Below are 24,513 nucleotides of genomic sequence, written 5' to 3'. Positions count from 1 at the left end.
TTGATTTTGTTCTAGTCTCTTAGTTGGTGATCTCAGTGAAGCTCCTGTCTCCTTATAACTTTCTGTTCTGACAGCTCGCAGAATGTTCTTGAGCATTACAAGGCAAGGTATGCAGAAGGTAAGATTAGGAAACATCAAATGGTGAGTGTCAACTGCACCTATATAAAGTGCACTGCCAATCCATGGCATTCTTTGTTGCCACGACTGAGCACTAAATTTAGAGATAAAATTTTTCCAAGTAAGGCCTACCAGAGATAAGATGCATGTCATAATTCTTAGCATTCAGAAGGGGAAAAAATATCCACCAGTTCTGTAAGGTACAAAACTCTGAATTTGCTCATTGAAGTATGAACTCTGGCAAATGTAAGCATTCAAATTTGTGACCATTGCCACAGCCCACAGAGTGCTCAGCCACATCCCGAAGCCCCTCATCTTACCAGGTCTCACACGTCTCCTCCTATGCACCCCAACCCCCGAAGGATCACTGATTTCAGTCACTATAATTTTGCATTTTCTACCATTTCATCAACATACAGTTCTACATGTTTTTCAGTGCTTGGTTTCTTTAACTTCACATACTTCTACGATTGGACCATGCTGTTCCTTGTGTCAATAGCTCATTTTTCGTTGTTGATGAGTAGGGTTTCTTTGTCGAATTGTATCGGGATGTGTTTTCCATGCATCAGTTGAATTAGCTTTTTCCAGTTTTGACTCCTCAACAAAACCACTGTGAGTATCCCTCTCTGAGTATCCGTGTGAACATATGTTTGCGTTTCTTTTCGGGAAATACTCAGGTTGCTTGCATCACTGGGCTTTTTGGCTTTGCAGTCACAGTAGCACTTTGTGTTTTTATTGTTTGTTTGAGGTACTGGAAACGAACCCAGGGTCTGTGTATGCTGGCCATGGTAAGCACATCTTCTTCATTTTTATTTTTGAGGTTCAGGTTTTTTGAACTCTTCCTTGTGGTTTTGATTTACATCTTCCTAATGACTAATGATATTGAACATTCTCCCACGTGCCTTGTCATGTATAACAAAGGTCTACTCAGATTCTGTTGCACTTTATAAATCAAGGTGTTTGTAGCATCAGAAAGGGAACAACATATTCATTAACTATAAGTAAAGTCAGTATTCCCACTAACCCTAAATATTCCTAAGAATCTCAGAATAAAATATGATTTAATAAACTAGAAAACATATCTAAGTTCAAGGGTCAGGATAGGAGAAAAAGTCTTCATTTGGGAGCCATGGGTCCTGAGATTTACATAGGGAAGCAAACTAAGACACCCAACCCCCAAACCAGAGACCTTAGAATATGTGTTGGCATACAGAACAAAGGCAAATATGGGAAATTTAAATTTATGTATCTTTGCCAGGTTTCGCCCATAGACCAATCTTCTGGTGACAACCTCTTTCCTCTGCATGATTCCGCTGTGACAGATGGAAAAAGCGACCTCATAATTGGTATGGTGGCCGTACCATCCACACAGGGTATTTTCATTCTTTTTCTTCAAGCATTTCTTCCTCCTGTGATATTGGAAGGGAGATGCAGGACCATTGAATATCAAACTGAACATCCAAGTACATTTCTGAGTGAGCACGTAGTGGGAAAATGATCTTGAAGAGGCACTGAGAATGGTGAAGGTAAATGTAGTCCATGTATCTGCACTGACTGGAAGGGGGATGGGTTAATGGGATCATTTCACCGTGTTTCTGTTTCTCTTGATGGGTAGATGTGAATTCAACTTGAGGGGGAAAAGTGTTCCTCTGTTTCAGGACAAACATATTAATAAACTATTTTGATTATTTCAAGCTGAATCTTGGATAGGAGTAAACCAGAGCTCTCCAAAAGGAGCCAGGGCAGAAGGCCAATGACAAGACAACCCCATGTCGTTCCTGTGCTGCGGGACGGATCCATGTGTAGATTCCAGTCACTCCATATCCAATTCAACTTTCATGATCAGCTTTACAGTAGCACATAGTTGATATATATATATATGTATGTATATATACATATATATATATATATATATATATATATATATATAGTGGGTTCTGGGGATAGTAACTTTGATCTTCATGCTCGTATGGCAATCACTTTATCCAATGAGCCATCTCCCAACTCCTTATTATTGTCTCTCTTTGTATAAAAAGGGAACAATGCTAAAACCAGGGAAATGGCAATTAGGTATGCACTTCCATAATTAGAATGATTACCTCTGGTTTACTCCTTGCAGAAATTTACCAGACTCTTCTAGTCACTTTTCTATAAATCCTGAAGTGTGGGAACTTTGGATTTTTTTTTTTTTAAGGAACAGCGTCTTTTGAAGATTAGACCTGTCTGGCATAATCGGGTGGCACAAACAATTGTTCTTCGATGTGACTTTGCTCTGGGTATGTTTACTTCCATATGTTTGAAGACACAGAGAGACAATATGGTGAAGAATTACTGTTGAGGATTACCCTGCAGGGACTCGCTTTGATGAGAAGAATGTGACAGGTGGCGGTGACGCAATGCCAGGAGCCTGCACATAACTTATTATGACTTCCCTGTTTGTTTTTAAAGCAACTGATTTTACTCATTAAGGAGCCAAAAAAAAAAAAAAACCACATTGCTTTTCTCTCCTACGAGCACAGTAGTTTCCTGACTATGAGCAGTGTCTCTCATTCTTTTCAGTAGTACAGAAGAGCCGGTACGAAGGAGGTCCTTAGGACACAGATGTAATTTGAACAGACCTTGTAAAGCCATTGATGAACACGAAGTAGCAATATGTATAGCATGAGAAAGTATAGTCAGCTAATAGCCTCGTCAATTAGATATAGCAGATGTTTGTGACATCTTTTAAAATGAACTGCCATTAAAATTACTAAAGTAATTAAGTAGACATTACAGATTTCTCCTGTTGGGATAGCTTCTCCACCCAGGAAAAAATATTAAAAGGTTTTCAGTTCAACAAGCAAAAAAAAAACCTATATTTTGAAAGATTAATTTCCATCTTTTTGACATCCTTGTCACTCAAAGACAGAAAACTTGATTTAGGGGTTTCAGACTCTGTCACTTAGAACACGTTTCAAGCTGTGGCTGTCTATGTGAAATTCTAGCAGTCGTGTTTTCCTGGCCAAGTCATCACAGCCTGCGAGACAGGATTTGTAGCATAGACTCTGGCAGGCTCTAAATGGAGCAGATTGAATATTGATGCAACATCAAAAGAGTTCCATAATTAAAGGTGCATCTTTATAATATCCCCGTTCATCCATTCATCTATTTAGGAAATGTTTATTGAGCACCACCTATTTGCCAGACACTGCTTTAGCAAAGCATTTCTGCTTCTTGAATGAGAAGCTGCCGGAATGAATTAGCAAATGTATGAATGGAGGAATAAGTGGATGGAAGGATGTATCCATTCATTCACCCATCCATCTATTTATCTGTCGATGGATGGATGGATGGATGGATGGACAGATGGACGGTCAGGTGAGTGGACAGATGGATGGATGGGCAGACAGATGGATGGATGGACAGGTGGGCAAATGGACAGAGGAAAGCAATTGATGAATGCCTGGATGTATGAATCAATGAGTAGATGAACTAAGAAGTGGGTGAGCAAAGAGATGCCTTCACAGTTCAATCATGGTGAAAGAGAAGGGGAAAATTCCTAACACTCCTGATTAAGAAAGACTTCCAGGAACTGATAAACCTATGGATCTTCCTGATGGGAATATGACCTCCTACAAATCTGCCATGAGTATTGATCTCATCTTTCCCACCCCTTCCATGTTTCCATTCAAAGAGAAAGATGGGTATCTTAACTGAGTCCTTGCCTTTCCCATCTTCCTTTTTGCTTCTTCCTGTAACCGCTAAAAGGCTGGGTTCTCTTTTCTACCCACCAGGTTGTGCTCCACGTCATACTCCATACATTCTTAGCAATGTGCAACTTCATATCTTGGTATTGCTGACTGGTCTATAACTTTTGATAGTTGTTATAACTGTTTGCTTAGATAAACTTTCTATTATGAAGAATGTAAAAAATAAAGACATTAAGCAAAGTAGTATAGTCAGTGTTCATATGCCTATCTTATCTGCAAATACTGTCAACCCAAGGCTAACCCTACCTGTCCCTTTATCCTCTATCCCTAGGCTAACCCTACCCAAACCATCTCTCATCCTCTGCCCCTGAAATAACCGTGCTCCAGTCATCCCTTCAGCCTCTAACCAAAGCAGACCCTGCTCCATCTATCTCCCCAGCCTCTTATTCACACCTCACCTGGCCCACCCACCCCCTTATCTTCTAACCTAGGACTGATCCTGGCCCATCCAGTCCCTCAGCCTTGAATGGAGAATGGAGACTGCCTCGTCTAGCCCCTCAGCCTCTGTTCTACACTTAAATACTATTATGTATGAAGCAATTCATCCAGCATCATGTGTTTTCTGTTTAATGCTCTTCTTAATAACAGCATTTGGGGAGGGGGGTAAAGTTCCAAATTACTCAAAGTAGTAACAGCAATAATATTCATTTACAACAGGACAACTGGGGGAATTAAAAAGATTAACGAAATCATGCAGGTACAAGAGGGAAACGAGCAAAGATAGTCTTAGTGGTGGTGAAATTTGAGATAAAAAATTGTAAGTTGTTTTCTTTCTACTTCTTGCCTCCAGGGCTGTCTCTTTACTGGCACAGTGGAGCCTCAGACACAATGACTCTCCCTACACATGGGACAAGCCTACAGCACCATCTCTTCCCTTATTTCCCATTAAGTTCATGATTTTGGACGGAAGAAATACTTTCCCCATTCCCACCCCCTGACTATTGTGTTCTGAAAAATCCTGGGAGTACTATGATTGGCCCAGTGCCTTGCATGGACCTATCACTGAAGTCAGGGGGCTGGACTACTTCTGATTGATGCTACAGTGAACATGCCAAGTTCTTGCTCACTGAGCTTAACTGAAAGGAGACAGAATTATGGGAAATAAAGAAACCTCCTATTTATTGAGATTCTCCTTCTACACCAAAAATGTGATTTGTGTAAAGGAAAACAACCTAAACAAGTAAATATAATTACTTGCCCTGTGAAAGAAGAAAAGAAAGTCCAAGAAACTGTCAAACCTTCAGTTCTTTTGATATCCCCTGTTCGCATCCTTATTCCTTAGTCAGGTGTCTGCACAGGACGGGCAGACAGTGAATAAAGAAAACATTTCAAGACACAGACTACAAACGATCTTGATGGTTGTGAATCTTAGATGCATACAGCATATGGAAGGCAATCCTAACTCTGCTGTGTCGTAGTTTCGTGATGTGGTAAGTCCTGGTGATAATGCACACCTTGCCAAGCTGGTTGCAAGAGCTGCAGAGAGGAATGTATGGGATGTGATACATCTCACACAGCGCCCAACTTCGAGTAGGAAACAAGCAAATGGCGGTGAGTGCTATTTTTAGCAGCACAATACTCTGCTCCTGGTGAGCACAAAGGGGTGATTATTGAAAGTAAAAATAAATCCAGGGTCGCCGACTGGGATAAAAGGCAATGATTGTGAAATGAAAACACTCTGCCTTTATTATTTCTTAAAAAGCGAGAGCCAAAGAACCATAGGGACATATTACTTTCCAAATCAATTGAACATAGTTTGCCCCAGTGCAGGAATTCCAGAAAGCCTGACTGAAGTAGGGAAGGAAGTGATTGAAAAGAGAAAAACTGAAGAGAAAAAAAAACTGACCCAAAAAGTGAAATGTTAGAGTGGTTTCATCCAATTAGGGTAGATATTTCATTTCTGGTTCCAATTTGAAAGAGAAGCCAATAAAATTGCTTTGAAGAGGAAAATTGCCTCAATGAATGGTTCTAGCCTTCTAAATCTACCCGACACTCAGTATCTGTATTTGAAGAGTGGACAACTCCTTCTGTTTGCCCAGCTGGAAAGGATTGGCAGTAAAAAGAGGAAGACAATTCTGGAGAAACAGCACCCTGGGAATATATACTTTGGACTCTAGATAAAGTTGTCTGTTTCAATTTGCAACTTTCCAGCCATGTTTCTTGTTAAAACAACGTGGCTCACAGGGTGGGAGCATTCTCTCTCTCTCTCTCTCTCTCTCTCTCTCTCTGTGTGTGTGTGTGTGTGTGTGTGTGTATGTTTGTGTGTGTGTGTGTTCATTGAAAGAAGCGGTGCCGATGAATGTGACAAACAATCCGAGTTAGTGAGATTGGAAACTTCATAAAGCCCCACTCTGAAGTTTCTGGAACCAGGGAATTATCATTAAAGGAAGATCCAAATAGATCTGTGAGACTTCTTTTCTACCTGAAACTTTCTGTGTCATCCCCACTGCCATCAACAAAATCTAGTGGCTCGTTTTCAAACCATTGAAGATTCACAGGATGCTGTTGTAAGGAGCCGCTTGTTCATCCCGGCCACCCAGAACCAAAATAATCACACAGAAACTATATTAATTAAATCACTGCTTGGCCCATTAGCTCTAGCTTCTTATTGACAAACTCTTATATTAATTTAACCCATTTCTATTAGTCTGTGTATTGCCACATGGCTGTGGCTTACCGGCTAAAGTTCTACCCAGAGTCTGTCTCAGGTGGCTCCATGGCATCTTTCTGACTCTGCCCTTCTCCTCCCATGCTATAGGCCAAGCCAGTTCTTTATTCATTAACCAATAGAAGCAACACATAGTCAGAAGGACCTCACACATCAGGATGCTTTTGTGTATTTGTCATCCTTTCAAAGAGACCTGGGTGGGGCTAGAGGAATGGATAAGTAGTTAAAAGCCCTGGGTGCTCTTCCAAAGAATCTGAGTTCAGTTGCCAGCACATACATAAGGCAACTCACACCAAATGCAACCCCAGATCCAGGGTTTCAGTGCCTTATTCTGGCCTCTGTAGATATCTGCACACATAGGACATGTACTGATCACATAAACATATTCATGTACATACATAAAAATAATTTTTTTAAAAAAAATATCCAACTCACTGAGCCATGCAAATAGGACACTGGGGGATGGGGTAACAAAGCCTTATAAACTTAAGAAAGGGAAGTAGAAAAGGTGACCGAACTTATTTGGAGACTCACTCTTGTTAGGGTTTCTGTTGCTATGAAGAGATAACAATGACATGGAAACCTTCATAAAGAAAACCATTTAATTGGGTGGCTGACTGTTCCAGAGGGTTTAGTCCATTACCAACATGGCAGGACATGGCCGTATGCAGCCAGATATGGTGCTGGAGAAGGGGCTGAGAGCAGAGAAGGAGCTATACCTTACTCTGTAGGCAATAGGAAGTGAACTGAACTAGGCATAGCTTGAACATAGGAGACCTCAAAGCCGGTCCCTACAGTGACACATTTCCTCCAAAACAGCCACACCTACGTCAATAAGACCGTACCTCCTAATAGCGCCACTCCCTATGAGCTTATGGGGACTAGTTACATTCGAACTACCATACAAGTTCAGAGAGAGAGAGAGAGAGAGAGAGAGAGACTTGGCATGGCTTGAGTATTTGAAACCTCAAAGCTCACCCCCGTGACACAGTCCTTCCAACAAGGCCACACCTCCTCTGAGCCCATGGAGGCCACTTCCATTCCAGCCACCACAGCACCCAGAGGAGATTATTCTACCTGATCAAGTACTTAGGCAGTGGGGAAAGAGGGGAAAAGCCTGTATTGGAACTCTAAGAATGATTGATTGGTGCTCAAATGCATGGCTGCCATTTCATCTTGGTTGGTACCTCACCTACAGGTTCAAAACTAAACTGTTATGCTATTGCTGCCCAGAGTCTTTTAAATTCTTTACCAAGAGGAGAATGTCTTGAAAGACCCCCAGTGTGGGGAGACTCTCACTCAAGTCTCAGGATAACACGACCCCTCCAGTAATTCACGAGAGACCGTCCTTGCTGAAATCACACGAGGTTTATTGACAGGACAGGAACCAGTGAACTGGGGCCGAGACTCATAACCCACACAGGGGAGGAGTTCGACCCTGAGTAACTGGGAGAAGGGGTTTTTAAGGGAAGAAACCACAGCCCAGTAATCCGAAGGGGGTAGGGAGGGCGTCATAGAAAATTCAGAAAATACCAGTGATGATCGTTCACAAGGGGGTAACTCCCTGTTTCTCAAGATTATTCTCAAGATTACAATCTAACTTTATCTTCAGCTAGTTCCTGAAACAGAATCACTGAACATGTTAATCCTAGATTTCTGATTCTTCCCTCCCTGCTTAGATTTTTGGCTCTATTTTTTTTCTGCTAGGGGGCTTTGGATTTATCCAGGTCTTTCAGTCTCATGTCCCACTCTTGGCCACACTAAGTCCTGAAAATGTACTTGGATACCTGCAAAGAAAATTGAAATATCTGATAGAGGTGGTCAGGCATGGCGAAGTGTCGTGTGTGTGTGTGTGTGTGTGTGTGTGTGTGTGTGTGTGTGTGTAAGAGTCAGATGCTGAACTCCTTTAGGGCAGTTACAGAACAGTTATTTTCTTTTCGTTATAACCAGCTACAATCTGAAATACTTTCTAGAGAAGAAAGATGAAAAGAATTGGAGGGATCATGGTGAACTAGATGATAACCCATCTTTTACATCCAGAGCCTTGGACTTTGGCTGAGTTTTGAGAAGAATTAGGAGTGTTTTCCTTACTCCACTGTCCTGGTGAAAGCCCTATTGAAGTTTAGAATGGAACAACTGGAGAAATAGCATCTGCCTAAAATCTATGATTCCAAAAAGAACAAGTTCCTCTAAGAGTCAACAGGGCTGCCCAATTTAAAAATGGGGTATAGAACTAATGAGGGTGCTCTCAAAAATGAAAACATAAGAGAAACACTTAACATAGTTAATACCTCTGACCATTAAAGAAACAAAAATTAAAACTACTTTGAGATTTCATCTTACACCACTCAAAACTGTCAGAATTAAGAAAACAAATGGTAGCACATATCGGTGAGTATGTGAGGAAAAGAGAACACTTCTCACTGCTGGGGAGAAAGCTTGTTCAGCCACTATCAAAATCGATGTGTAAGTTCCTTCCAAAGCTGAAAACAGATCGACCACAAGGTACAGTTGTACCCCTCGTGGGCATAGACACAAAGGACTCTACACCTTACTATGCTTGCTCATCCATGTTCATTTGCTGTTCTATTCATAATATCCAGAAATTGGAAATGGCCTAAATAGCCATCAACTAAGGAACGAATAATGAAAATGTAGTATATTAACAGAATGGAATATTATTCATTAGATCAGGAAAGTGCAGTTATGAAATTTGGAGATAAATGGATAGCTCTAGAAACAATCATCCTGGGTGAGGTAACTGAGACCCAGATAACAAACATTGCATATTTTCTCTCATATGTTGATGTTAGCTTTTAAACTGTAGATGTAAGTTTTTTATTCAGAATAGCCACAGAGTGGCATAAATGTTAAGGGCGTAAACAAACACTTCTTCTCCAGGAGACGGAGCCCATATCCAACACTGTTAATGAGTTTAAAAAATGTGAGACTAGACAGGCCCTAGGGATACTTCTACTGCAATTATTCTGCTAAATGAATATAGCAATAAAATGACTCCTAATAATGCATGGCTATCTACATAGATCAGTACATCACCCGACTACCATCAGAAACTCTTTTTCTTTCAGTAGATGATAATTAACACAAAGGCTTACAACTGTACAATGTACAAACAGTGAGAGACTTTGGAACACTTAGCCCTTAATGGAATGTTCCTCCCAAATCCCTTTCCTCGAGGCTCAGGAATCTATGGAGAAGAGAAGGCAGAAAGATTATATGAGCCAGAGGTGGTGGATGATCTCAGGGAAAAAGTGTCTTCTCGATACCACAGGGATGATTACACATATTATTCATAAGTAATGTGGCAGCAAACATAACACATGCTCAGATTCAAGCCAAACAAAAGCCCAGCATTGAGAAGGGGAAGTGGACACAAACTCCAACGCCTAACTAAGAAGCTCCTTGCAATTGGTGCCTATTGTGAGAGGAGAAATTAGCTTTCTCCAGTGGAGAAATATATGTCACTGAGTATATAACTGCATTTCAGGGCAGTTTCCATCCTTGAGAGTAGTCTAGCCAACCCAAAGGAATTCCAAGGGTTTTTTTTTGGGGGGGGGTGTCTTATGTTTTTGTATGTTTACTTTTATTTATTTTTTTTTAAGAGAAAGAATATGAAGGTGGGAAGGGAACTGGGAGAAGTTGATGGAGGGGAATGATATAATTAAAACATATTGTTGCACAGGGACTGCTTGCAGTGCTTTTAGGCAAGGAAAAAGCTCCCGCTAGCACTAAGCTCCCATACGGAGAGAAATCAGGCATTGGCCTTGAATCTGCTGCCTTTTGCCTAATTTTTGTCTCTCCAGCTGTTCTCAGTCTCCCCCTCTCCCTTTGCTCTGTGCTAATTAGGCTTCCCAATCTCTGTCCTGATGTGGCTGCACCCAGCCTGGATGGTCAAAGAATGCGTCTTGTTCTCAGGTTTCTCGTGGACTTGGCAGTGACCCACCTGTGCTGCCGGAGCCACGTCCTCTATGCCACTCTTACTTGGCCAACCCACAGTGACCCTGGACACTGTGATGGCTGCATCTAAAATGCAACATGACGCTTGGCCCACTGACTGGTCATGTGCTAATTATGACTTAATCACACTAGGTCTGGCTGCAGTGTTCACTACTGCTGTCAAATTTCCTCAATCCTGCCGCTACTAACAACCACCTTAAATGCTTCATTATGGAACATATCAACCATTTATGTAAACAGGAAGGCATGCACCCTCAGGACAGCTTTCCAGCTCCTTTTCAAGTTTACAACCATTAAAAAAATAGTCTCATAGTTAGCAAATCACTCTGATACTGCACAGTTACATTTTCGACTAAAGCCATATTTGCTACGTGGCAGGTTTGGAAACTCAGACTTCCAAGACCACATCCTGCCCGGCTTAGTAATGACAGACCACTCCATCATTACTGAGCTGACTTAGTCTGAACTCCTCAAGTGAATCTCCTCAAGATAATATACATATGCTCCCTTCCTTTCAAATAGAATGTAATTTTAAAAGGTCATAAACACGTTCCTTCTTCAGGTTGCTCCATGCAGACCTCCTCATCTCTGATAGCAGTTTGGCGAGAGAGAACATGTTTATTGCTTCTGATCTCACCCACGAAATAGGCCCATGAGGTAACACAGACGGTGCCAGGCTCCCCTAATAATTCATCACATGGCCCATGTGTGAGTTTATCTAAACATTTCTTGAAGCAGTTTCTATTTCTAGCTTATACCAGCTCTGGTGGGGGCCACAAGATAACAGAAGAGAATCATGAGGTTGTGGCTTGATACTGGAGCCCACGTGTATCTGTGACTCTCCATCATATACATCATTGGTTAAACAGACTAGTCACATCAGCTAAACTTTCTTCTTTATTGCTAAAGGGCTGATCCTCTAGACCAATAAATCCTCACATAGTCAAAGGTAAGTGCGTAAGTGCATTCTTAAATACTCCAGATGCTGTGAGATATTTTATACCTCGAGGTGCTATCCAGACTGGTGGCATTAAGGCTCTTATAAGCCTTATCACCAATAACCTTTATCTAGACCTCTGTCTTTATCAAGGTGGAGACAGATATTACATATGTATGTGAATGTGTGTGTGTGTGTGTGTGTGTTTGTGCTGTACAGTTGCTTCCTTAGATTAAATATTATAATGAAGATGACTTTGTGTTCCTAAAGATGCTTCCTAGTGTCATAGCAAATCAAACCTTTCTCACTGTCACAAAGCTATTCTACATCATTTGCTTATGCTTCCTTTATCTGAAGCATTGCACACTCAGCCTTGGTTGGGGAGGATGATATGGGAGCCACTCCTAGAGACAAAACTAGGTGACAACTGTCACAGGGTAGAAAGATCTATACCAAGCAAAAGCAACAACAAAACCTTGGAAAGTGCCCTTGAACTGTACCAAGACAACAGGAAGTGGGAAAACACATAAAAATGACAAATACTTGTGTATTCTGTGTAATCAGATTTAAACAGCTTGAATTGCATTACTTAGAAAAGTCTGTAAAATACTAATTGAGTCTTGTTTCACGGATAAATTTGTTGTGATACAAATAGCTTTGAATTAAAATTCATTGGTTATAGCCCGTGTTTATGCTTTTACCACTTAATGATACTGTTTTTATAAATATATCAAAATAGCTGTCACCCATCAGTACATTCAGTCTTGAGCCCCATGAATTCAAATGGGCTATGCTAGCGTCCCTGGCACCAAATGCAAGGTTAAATAAATATTTGTTATTTATTTATTCAATAACATTGGCATTTCATAGGTGACACTTTGAGTTTCTCTACTAGAAGATACAGGCATTTTCATAGTGGCCAGAGGGGCATGGAATCTGTCTGTCCATCCAGGTACAAGCTGGGATACCATCAGTGAAGATAAAGACAAAACTGAATGATTGAAGGATGTCATGTTTTTGGTTAATCACAGAGGGCATTTGACCCCACAGGTACTAAGTATATTTCAGGACTGAAGTTCTTATTACCCAAGGGAAAGAAACCAGAGGGTTGTTTCTGTTTATCATAGTATCATGCCTCTATGACCAGACATATGCCCCTTGTACTGCAAGCCACTGGCTCTCCCTGATCACAGGACAGGTGCTGCATATCCTGTTTGCTTTGCTGGGGCTGCTGCTGCCTCTAAGGCCATCTCTTCGGCATGAGTACTTCAGTTTCACCTCCTCAGTTTGGGTCATATGACTGTAATTTACACACAGACAGAACTCAGACTGTAGACAATCCACACAGTCTATAAATTACTTGTAAACACATCAGCATACTCAAGGTGTTTGTCTTGATTTCCTCATTGGGAGATCTAATGTGCACATCCAAACTATGATACCTAACACTGAAAGATGGGTCAAAGGTCAAATCTCCTCTCCAAACACATATATACAGGCTTCACCCATCTCTACCCCTAATCCACTACAGACATTCCACTTTAAAAATGGCACTTCATTAGCTTAATGAGTTGTGTTTTCAAAGCTATGGGCTGAGGGCTGAGGCAGTAGCTTGGAGATGGAATGCCTGTCTTGGTGAGGGAGATACTAGGTTCCTTGATAGTAGCACAAAAATTAATTCATCAATCATTAATTAATGTCAAGGAGAGATTTCAGCAAGTACAGTGGTTGTCTTCCAAGCATGAGAACCTGAATCTAACACCCCCTGCCCCCCAGAATCTATGTTTCACAAAAGGAAATGCAGGCTTGGTGGTGTATGTGTACAATCCTAGCACTGGAGAGGCAGAGAGAGGCAGATCCTTGAGGATCACTAGCCAATCAGATTAGCCTACTTGGAGAGTTGAAGCCAGTGAGAAACCTTGTCTCAAAAAAGAAAAAAATGACAAAATAAAAGAAAATTAATAAGAAAATAAAAATAAGGTGTATGGTTCCCAAGGAGAAAAAGCCAAGGTAATCCTCTGATCTTCACACCTGTATGCACACATGTATAGATAGATATTCACATATTCAGAGAGAGAGAGAGAGAGATTGAGAGAGAGAGAAAGAGAGAGAGAGAGAGAGAGAGAGAGAGAGAGAGAGAGAGGAAAGAAGAGAGAGGAAGAGAGGGGGAAGAGGGGGGGAGAAATACCTAGAAATCACAAAACTAAAGGAAAGGACAGAGAAAGACACCTAAACTCTGAAAAGCTCAGCTCAGGGGGCCATGGGTGCTTTGGGTATGAGGAATGGCAGAGCCCCTGATGGGCGGGATCTTCCAGATGGAATATTGTCACTCCAAGGGACTCTTTCCCACCACACACCTTGCCACTGCATAAAAGCCATACTCTTGTGAGTGAGTGTGGAGACTGGACTCTTTGGTCATTTACTAAAACCGCTCAGTCTCCGAACCCACCCCAGCAGGCTCTCATCTTGACATGACCTTCATGATCTCTGTGCAAGCGGTTCAAAAAGTGCTCTCTGTCTTTAACGATGGGAGGCTTGGACTTATTTAAGCATGAAGACCGGATCATCTGAGGGCAAGGTTTCTTTTGCTGTTTGAGAGTTAGTCTCCCGGCAATTGATTGTGTGAAAGGATGACTTTTGTAGTAATGGACTTTGAGTGGTAGAAAGGCGATTGAAGGGAACCACATATCCCACCTTCATTGTGTGTATGTGTGTGTGTGTGTGTGTGTGTGTACCTTCATCTGCCATAAATAACCCAGTCACTGAGAACTGTCACATCGACTTCAATTCTCTCAGTCTTCCTTTGTTTCTTTAGCCATTCCCATACCATTTCAAGGTCAACCTGTCTCTATGATAGGCTCCAGGACGGCAGACACTGTTTCTATTTTGTCTGTCTTTTGCCTCTTTGGTCAAGCAGGTAGCATTGCTATTGAGTAGATAATAAATATGTGTCAAATAAACATCTCTCAGAAAATAATTTTTCTGAACAGGCAGGGGAAACACATTTAAGTTTCTATGCTTTAGAACTTTGAACTTAATCTTGGCTGTTGAGCCAATTGTTTGTAATATGCTCCCTCAGATTCAAATATTTTCCAGTCCTACATCTTGTATCAGTACTGTAGAGCACAGGGTGTGGGCAATGAGTCATAAAAGCCCCCTTTCTCTTCCTTTGTTCCTTCCTTCCCTCCTTAGCTTCTCCCTTCCTTCTTTCTCCTCACCCTTTCTTTCTTCTTTCTCTTCTCATGTCTTTGATTGAAGCATGCCAATCAGATAAGCATGTGTTTATCAATCCCAGGATGTACAACTAAATGCTAGAGGCAGCGCTGACAGATTATTTCCGATTTTGGTACCATTTTACCAGAGGAAAAGAAACCAGCCAGTGGTAACATGTGTGTCTTCTCCCAACCCAAGCCTTGTAAAGTAGGAAAACTTATCAGAAATATGTAATCAATTTAAGCTTATTTTATGCAAATTGCACCCTATTAAAGAGACTGTGAACAATCTCTCTAAAAACAAGTTTCTGTGGGCTTTTTTGGCACAGCTGTGATCGACAGTACTAAATGCCAACACTTTGCATATTTAAAATATTTAATGATGGGGAGAAAATATAAAATTAATTATCTTTGTGAGAAAAAAACCTGCCAGACAGCTAATTTATTAAAAACTAGTTTAGAAAATTACTACATAAAACATTTCTAAGTAAGAGAAATTGATCTACTTAATAATAGCTACTGGAACTACAGCAGTCATGCTGAATTCAGATTTATGTTGAGCTCCAGTCCAAATAATAGATGACATAAATTATACTTATAATATACAATTGGTTGCCCATGGCAATCTTAGCCACAAGGAAGGCTCATCAGCCCGAATTCACAGGTCCTAAGGTTTTATACCAGGGCTATTTCAAGGAAGTCAGGAAACTTTAATACTTCAGCTATGCCAGTAAAGTATATTTATTTTTTCTGGTGTGTGCTTCGGTTTCTATGGATTATTCTGAGACAGCTAATATTCCATTGCCTTCATCATTTTCGGCATTTAGTGTTGGAGAGTTCTTCCTGTTTTCAAAGCCATGTGCATTAAATAAGGAAATGTGTACACAGTCATAATACATGCGTGAGGTGACCGCGATGGTTAAGCAATGCTGCATTATTAAAACATCACATTTGTCTGAGACTTTCAACTTCACATAAGGAACGTACTGTTTGAAAAGAATGAAACTATAAGGTTTTATTGCTTGGAGATATTTATGCACAGGGCTCCCTGAAATGGAAAGGCACACACTTTATCGCCCTGCTCCCATAACTCAAAACTGTTGAATAGATTTAGTATTTTAAAAATGAATTAAAACCAGACCCGGGCAATTTAAGCTCCCAAGCTGGTGGTTTCCATAAAGTGGAAGAAGAAAACGGTGATGATGGAGAAGCCTCCACCGGAGTGAGGTGTCGGCTCCGAGAAACCAGGATGTGGAATGCCAGCTTAAGACCTAAGTTAAGAGTGGGCGTGCAAGCCAAGACAAATGACGGAGAACAGCAGGGGAGCAGTCAGCTTCCTGGATTCCAGAACATTCTTTCTTTAAAATAGAGGCGGTCCATGGCAGAGACCTCTTCTTGGGAACCTAAGATGGAAAAAGTTGACTGTAACTTGCCATTGCCTCCATCCCCAAGAATTGCTGTTTTGGTGCTCATAGAGACTGACAGCAAAATTGAACACTCTGCCTCTTTTTTTTTCTTATGTTACTGATAGGAGAGCAGACAGGGCACCTCTAAGGCTGTGACAGTCTGTCTACAGTTTCACAGCTGACCTCACACTCCTTCACCTCAGCCTTCATATAGAGCTCCATTTTCGACTTCTCAGGAGGCCGCTGTGCTCCTTTGGCCTCCTGAAAGTGAATGGCCCAGAACCTTCCCGAGAATTCCCACACTACAGCTTAAAGCATGCCTTTCATTCTGGCTTTAAAAATGCCGAAAATAAGGGCTGAATTTCCATCTCCTCTAATCCAAGTGGTAAGTATTTGTTTCATGCCTTCTGCGGGGAGACGTGGAGATAAATATAGAGCTGAATGAAATCATAGCAAAACAGCAAGACTCCGAGGAAGACACGCATGTGCAGCTCGCTGAGAAGCTTGCAGAGGCACGCGACGTCACTTTTAGTACGCAGACAATATTCACCTTCTGCATGATGGAAAAGGAAAGGCTTTGCTGTGGAAGCTGCCACCAGCTGAGCAGAGGCCTATCAGCAAGCTGTTGGGTCATGGGCTGTACCAGGCTAGGATGTCTTTGGGGGAACGTTTGCTCTTTTAGCCCCCTGCTTTCTTCCTGCTCTGCAGCCTTCCAATCCTGGTCCTACAATCTGATCCTAAGATCAGAGCTGTGTGCCCTCTTGCTAACACCAGGGAAAGCGACAAGCCATCAGACTGACTTGGTCCCCATGCTCATCTGCCCCAGTTCCACAGTTACTTCCAATGGACAATCTTGATAGACCCATGATTAAAGAATTGCAGAGATAGGCAGAGTATATTGCTTTATTCCAAGACTTGTTTTTGTAAATACAAAGTTACATTGTGGGCACTCCCCTAGGTTTCAACCTTATATTCACAGCACCTTTTCCAGTCTATTAGTAGAAATCCTGCATCATCGTTACTCTGTGATGAATGTGTGGGGTGTGCATCTCTACAGAAAGGGAGTATGTACTGGCAGTGTGCATCTGGGGGTCAGAGAGGGTGCTCACTCTGCCATCTTCCATTTTACCTTGTTGAGACAAGGTCGCCACCATGCCTGAAGCTTACCACTAGGGCTAGGCTGGATGGTCATTAAGTTCCCAGGATCCACACGTCTCTGCCTCTCACTGAAGCGTTACTCTAAATTGTTCTTTATCAATAAAAACTCAGGAGTCAGATAGTGGAATGAGAGCCTGAAAGATCACAGAAGCAGAGAAGTCAACAGTCCTTCCTATCTGTTCCATTTCTTCCTCTAAACTGAGAGCGCAGTCCCTCCCTGACCCACTCTACTACTTCCTGTTCTAACTGTCCTCACTCTTCCAAAACCTCTGTGGCTGATTTTGGTCAGCTAGTGGCTTGCTCCATCCTCTGGCTCCAAGAAAGCTTTATTTGTCAGAACACAATAAAAAAAAAAATCACAGCACCCCACAACACTGACTGGCACATACTTCCTTGCCAAGTTTTATGCCAGTGCCTGGCGTTTGAACTCAGGTCTTTGTGCTTGCACAAGCATTCTTACCTACTGAGACATCTCGTAAGCCCCCTGCTCATTCTTCTAATAGCTAGATAATGGTGGAGACCATTGAGTTTGCCATGCATTGCTACCAAAAGCTAGACCCTGCCCTCCAGTTTATTTTTTGCTGCCAATTAAATAATAATATATTTATATCCCTAGATATTTTCCATTCTCCGTTGTTGATTTCCAGGAATGAAATTGCTGGGGTAGAAAATACATACACACACACGCATGCGTGCACACGCGTGCACACATGCGCGCGCGCACACACACACATTTTAATAGATATTTCCATTCAGGTTGCTTTCCAAAACTGTTTTAATTCACACTACCAATGTGTGAGAAAATATTCTTTCTGTATTCCTGTCAGTAACAGATGTTTATACCTTTTTTTTTCAATTTTTAGGAATTGCTTTCTTCTTTTGAATCTATTTAAATGTTTAGCTATATAAGACATTTGCATGATTCCAGAATCATATTCCTGCAATCAACTATATTCAAAGAAGCCTAATTCTTGCCAACATCCCATCCTACAGCTTTCTTTTTTCATACCTAATAAGTTTTATTAACTTCTTTATAGAATTCTATTTTCAGGTGTGTGTGTGCGTGTGCGTGTGCGTGTGCGTGTGTGTGTGTGTGTGTGTGTGTGTGTACATGAATGAAGCTGCTCTCAGAGACTGGAGGTATTGGACTCCCTTGGCGCTGGAATTACAGGGAGTTGTGAGCCACCCAACATGGGTACTGGGAACCAAACTTGGGTCCTCTGAAAGAGCAAGAAGTGTTCTTAACCACTAAGACATCTTTCCAGTCCGCTTTACCCTTTTAACCCGTTGTCTTTCATAGAATCTACCATTCCATATTTGTCCCTTTCCACTTTTAACTTAAGATATAACTTGTTTCTCACCTACGTGAAAAATGGATGAAAAATTGCCTTGTTGTCCCTATGGATACATTGTGCAACATGAAGGCATGCTATGCTACTCAACAAGTTTTCAGTTAATGAACTTCAAGGTCAATTTCAATCGTCCACTATTCTAAAAAAAATGTCACTGTGAGTAATTTTTTACGTAAATCTTCTTACATTTTACAACATATTTTAGGCTGCATTCCTAGAAATTAGACTGCTGTGTAAAGGGTACATAGCATGAATACATAATTGTCTAGATATTACTAGTATCCTTCCATTAGAGTTATACAACATTTAATTTCTACCAGAAATAAAAGTGACTGCTTTTGCAATATTTCCAAAATTTTTCACTTTTAAAGCCATAGATTTTCATCAAGCCAACGCATAAAAAATAATGGTTTCATTTAATTTGTGTTTCTTTGTTAGTGCGAATGTGAATTTTATTATATGTTTAAATGACATTTATTAACAGCCGTGGGTTTGGGGGCTAATATTTTGTTTATTTGTTTCTTAAGAATTTTTTTATGTGTTTGATCAATTTTTCTCTTGGATAGTTGGTTTTGTCTCCTGTCAATCTTTTTAGTGTTATGCAATTGACTGATCAATCTTTTGTGATTGGAAATTTAAAATAGTTTTAATTTTTGTCATTTGTTGCTGAGAGCTGCCTTCATCAAGACGGGACATCCTATTGCTTCTATATAGGTCAGAATTAGAATTCAAAATCTGAAGAATTGTTTCTACCTGCTGTGTGATGCTTTTGCACTATCAAGGATTGCAAAACTTTCAACTCAAACCCTAGGTTGGAGGACCATCTGAGTAGGTAAGGCCCCTACCCACAATGCCTTTCTGTCTGAGGAACTGAAAGCGCAAGTTACTTGCTCCAGACATACAGTGATGGGGCATGCTGGGATAACAGTTATGTACATTTAAATTCAAACAGGGGTCAAAATTAAAGCAAAACAGCCACCTGTGCAAAGAGAGCTGAAATTTCGCCTGGGCAAACTTTCACGCATGACAGGTTTTCTGTGGTTTTCAGCTTGACCCTTTGCTCCACGCATCGCCCTCTGTGTTCTTGGTTCTGCCCTTTGGTGAATTCTCCCTGCTGCATGAAACAAGCCCTACCATCTCAACCAGGCAGTGTTACATCCTTTTTCCTGTCAGGAGAGTGTTGAACCTGAGAGTCTAGTTAATCTCTTAACATTTCAGGTCAACCTATAGTGTGCAGTGTTTCTACTAATGCAAAAACTCACCATGTTTGTGTCCCATACTTAGTGGCTGTTCAGCCCACTAAATCTTGTGTAGACTACTTCACCTCTGTCTTTAGCTTCTGCTGAGATACCTGAAAGACACTGTCCAGAGGTTTCTTGGGTTCTCCAGCCTGGTGGAGATAATCCGTGATTCTTAATATCACTACTGAGTTCTCCGACCTTCTGATCCTTCAGATCTACTGCAAGAGAATCCCATAAAATAGTTCACAGCCACGTCCTTTTCTTTGCGCCATGCATAATTTCTGCACCCTCTGCTATCCAGAAAAATTGAAGAGTTTTAAATCGTGCCCTGCCTTCTGACATCACAAACTGAGAAGGAGAGTTCATGATGTTTCAAGAAATCTGTAACTAGAGATGTGATTCAGTGAGTGAAGGTCTTGCCATGAATGCAAGAGGGCCTGGGTTTGGTACCCTGAAATCACATAAAAGCTATGCATGGCAGTATGACTGTAACTTTGGCTCTAGGGATACAGACAGGTGGATCCCTGGAGCTAATTGGCCAACCACTGAATCAATAAGTTGCAGATTCAATGAGAGACCCTTGTTCAAAGAATTATAAGACAGACAGAGAGTGATTGAAGAAGAAACCAACCTTGACCTTGAGCCTCTATTTGCATGCAAACATTCTAATAGCACATAAAAGCACACACACACACACACACACACACACACACAAGTACATCCATTAGGGAAGAATTTCAAGCTTATTTCACCAACTTTGGAAAAGATCCAAGACAATGATTCTCAACTAGGAGTAATTTTGCTCTCTGGGAGATATTTGGTAATACTTAATATCTCTGTGGCCCTCGTACTGGGGAAGAAGCAGTAATGATACAAATTTCTGGAATGTGGAGACCACAGAACTGCTAGACATCTGCTAGACAGGACAGCCCCTGCCTCCCAAAAAATAGCTGTTTGCCCTCAAGTCTCAGCACTGCTGAGGTTGAGAACTTCTGACTTAGACAAACCCTTGTATTTTGAAACCGAATAGACTTGGGGACCTGCAGAAGTAAGGGGGTGCTCTTTAGAAGCTCTGAGACCATGGCTAATATGGTGTAGCCATTACTCTCAGCTTCCCAACCATTTGCTAGCCACAGCTCCCTCCCTTGGCCCTTGACAGGTAGGATACTGTAAACAATTTCCACAATTATAAGTTTAAGTAAATTGCTGCATTTCAAAATCAAGAATGATGGAGACAACCCCTCCCCATTGGTGAAGGGAGAGCATTTGGGATTCTCAGTCTTCACCAGCCCACTCGGTTGTGAAGGAGTGTGATTAGTACTCTTTGATCTGTTTTTATAACCCTGACAATCCAGAATGCCCCTTTTCCTTACATATTGTTTACTTTTCTTTCTGTTTTTTCTTGGCCAGTATAGCAAATCCAGATTCCTTAATTGTGTTAAGGTCTATTTAAAATGTCAAGTATTCCTACATCTTTGGATAAAAGGTAGAATCAAAAATTACACTTATCCAGTCATCGGTGGCGCACATTTTTAATCCCAGCACTCGGGAGGCAGAGGCAGGCGGATCTCTGTGAGTTCGAGACCAGCCTGGTCTACAAGAGCTAGTTCCAGGACAGGCTCCAAAGCTACAGAGAAACCCTGTTTCGAAAAACAAAAACAAAACAAAAAAATTACACTTAAATTTTATTTATTTATTTATTAAAAATTTCTACCTCCTCCCCTCCGCTCATTTCCTTTCCACTCCTCCTACTCCCCCTCCCCCTCCCTCTCCAGTCCCAAGAGAAGTCAGGGTGCCCTACCCTGTGGGAAGTCCAAGGCCCTCCCTCCTCCATCCAGGTTTAGGAAGGTATGCATCCAAACAGACTAGGCTCCCAAAAAGCCAGTACATGCAGTAGAATCAAAACCCAGAACCATTATCATTGGTTTCTCAGTCAGCCCTCATTGTCAGCCACATTCAGAGAGTCAAGTCTGATCATATGCTCCATCAGTCCCAGTCCAGATGGCCTTGGTGAGCTCCCATTAGATCAGTCCCACCGTCTCCCTGGGTGGATGCACCCCTCGTGGTCCTGACTTCCTTGCTCATGTTCTCCCTAGGAGGGAGTACACTTATATATTTTTACCATGAACTATTTTCCCTCTAAAGAAATATCCCTCCAAAGAAGTAAAGGTAAAGCCCGTGAACTGGCTCAGTGGGCAGAGCCCTTGTAAAAGCCCTATGTGGTGAGTCTGTAACCCTAGCGCTCCTATAGTGAGATGGACTCAGCTCCCCTACAGTGAGATGGAGGGCAGAGACACCAGACTCCCCTGAAGCTCACAGACCTGTTAGCCTGGTAAATACCGTAGCAAACAACAAGAGGCACTGTCTCAATCAAAGCAGAAGGCAAGGACCAACCCCTAATGGGAGACTACTGCCTTGTTTAGAGGAACTGTGGGACTGAATAACGGACCCGAACGCCCATGGCAGTGAAGGCCAAGCAGGTCCTCAATGGGTGCTTGCTCTGTTTTCTTGTATCCCTTGCTTGCTTGGTAAAAATCCATATACCCTATTCACGAATGTTCTCAAATAAATACGGAGCAGAGTAAAGTATCTGCTAGCAGATATTTGCATCCAGTGGCTTCCTTTGCCGGGAAGATTTGTCCAGTAGTTAATAGTGTTCCCTCTCCAAGCATAACATTTACTATTCTGCTTCCTGCACTTGTCAGCTGAGGCATTATGACAGAAGCAGGCCTTTGGTTTGTGTTCTGTTTGCTTTCTCCCCTCTTACAAAGAGAGAAACCCTTCATGTTTTTTTCTTAACCCCCAGAAGGAAAATTTATCTACCGAATGCCGGAGAGTATTGTACCATTGTTGTTCTGAAAAAAAAAATCAATTAACTTTCTACCGTCATGATTACACTTCAGAATGATTCAAACGTGGTGGGTTCAGGCTGCTGTCTGACAAGGTCTCCTATCAAAAGACTGAAACCTGAAGTTTGATCCAACAGAATCAGATTTTTTCCCCAGGCATCTCTTGTTCTGATTTCTGCTCTTCTTGTCAGCTGGGGGAAAGCTACCTCATTCGGAAACTCAGTTATCTGGGAAGGTGCAGCACCATGCTTGAGTGTTGCTCACTCTGTATAAAATGACATTCCAAGTTGGAGCTTTTGCTTAGCTCTGTTCTTCAATTCCTCTGTGCTTTAGTTAACAACCTTGGAGCCACTGATTCTTTCTAAGAATCTGGCATCTTTCTGGAGTAACAGTGGAAGGTGAGGCTCTTAGAAATGTAAACAAGATATGCAAATGGGGCACAAAAATGAGCGGCACTTGTTGAATGCACTGCCAGGGTTTCTGGGGCCACACTGTCCTTGTAGAATGACCATAGACTTCTAACATGTGATTGTCTGTCATAGTTTTCAAACTGAGGGGCGTTGAGAATGAATTATTTCTTTGTATTGCTCTTAAAACCATCAAAGTGCCTGCAGACCATGTGAAAGATGGATAGACTGACAGATACCGACAGATGGCTCTTGAAGGTATTTGTTCTAACCAATGCTGTTTCCATGGTACTGCACAGATGATGATCTGGGCACTGATCTTGCTCAAGGCCAAGCATGCAAGCACTGGCTTGAACTTGCTCTTTGCGGCTATAGTTCAGTTGAACTTGGCTACTTGCCTTAGTGACGTTCAGATATCCAAAAGACAGATTATAGGGCACCCACTGCTCCACATCAGTTAGTTGAGCTTCTTAAGTGGGTCAAGGACTTTCTCTAATATTCCTGGACTGCTCACAGAATAGACGCCATGAGAATTAGCATGAAATTCAGCTGCACTTGAAGGGATCTGTCTGAAATTAGGGTTGCTCGGGCTAATGCCTTGAGCACACCAGGGATTCCAAATCCTAACCCCGATTCTGAAAATCACTTAGAAGAATTTCACTAATGGCGCCACTTCTTTTAACTCTGTCCTGTCTTCCTTATGAGTGAGGGAAATGCTGCGGCTTCCCAGAGGTAGATGTGAAAAGTCTAAATAGAGCCGGCGAGATGGTGCAGTTGGGTCGAGCACTTAGTGTGTAAAACTGCCAACCTGAGTTCAATTCCTGCAACCCACAGTGGAAGAAGAGAACTGATTCTTGAAAACTACACCCCAGCCCCCACATGCACAATGTGACATATGTGTGTGTGCACACACATATATAAATGCACAGTAATGCACATATATACATAACAATAAATAAAATATCTTCTAAAGTCAAAGTATGTCTTTTATATGAAACAAAGATGTGAATGAAATTTGATGTGGCCAGGCCATGTGCATGGTGGTGCACATTTATAATCTCAGCTCATGGGATGATGATGCTAGAAGTCCAGCATGAGCTATAGAGACCCAGTTTTTAAAAAAAGATGCTTGCTAGATTTGAATATAGTTTGTCCCCTCTGAAGTGTGTGTCAACACCTGATTGCCATGTGCTGATGTTGGGAGATGAGGCCTTTAAGAGGTGACCAAGTTGTGAAGGGGGCTAGTGTTTCTTTCGAGTGACTGGGTCAGTTCTCACAGTAGTGAATGGGGCTCTCCCTCTGAAGGGACTGGTTAGTCATCACGGTGGTGACTTGTCCTAAGGCAAGTCTTCCACATATGCTCTGACTCTTCTCCACTAACACACTTGTCCTCTGCTTCTCCACCATTAGTCAAAGCAGTAGGACCCTCTTGCCAATGT

Source organism: Arvicola amphibius, chromosome 8 (genome assembly GCF_903992535.2).
Source record: "Arvicola amphibius chromosome 8, mArvAmp1.2, whole genome shotgun sequence".
Classification (NCBI taxonomy): Eukaryota; Metazoa; Chordata; class Mammalia; order Rodentia; family Cricetidae; genus Arvicola; species Arvicola amphibius.
Note: the sequence above shows the minus strand (reverse complement) of the source record.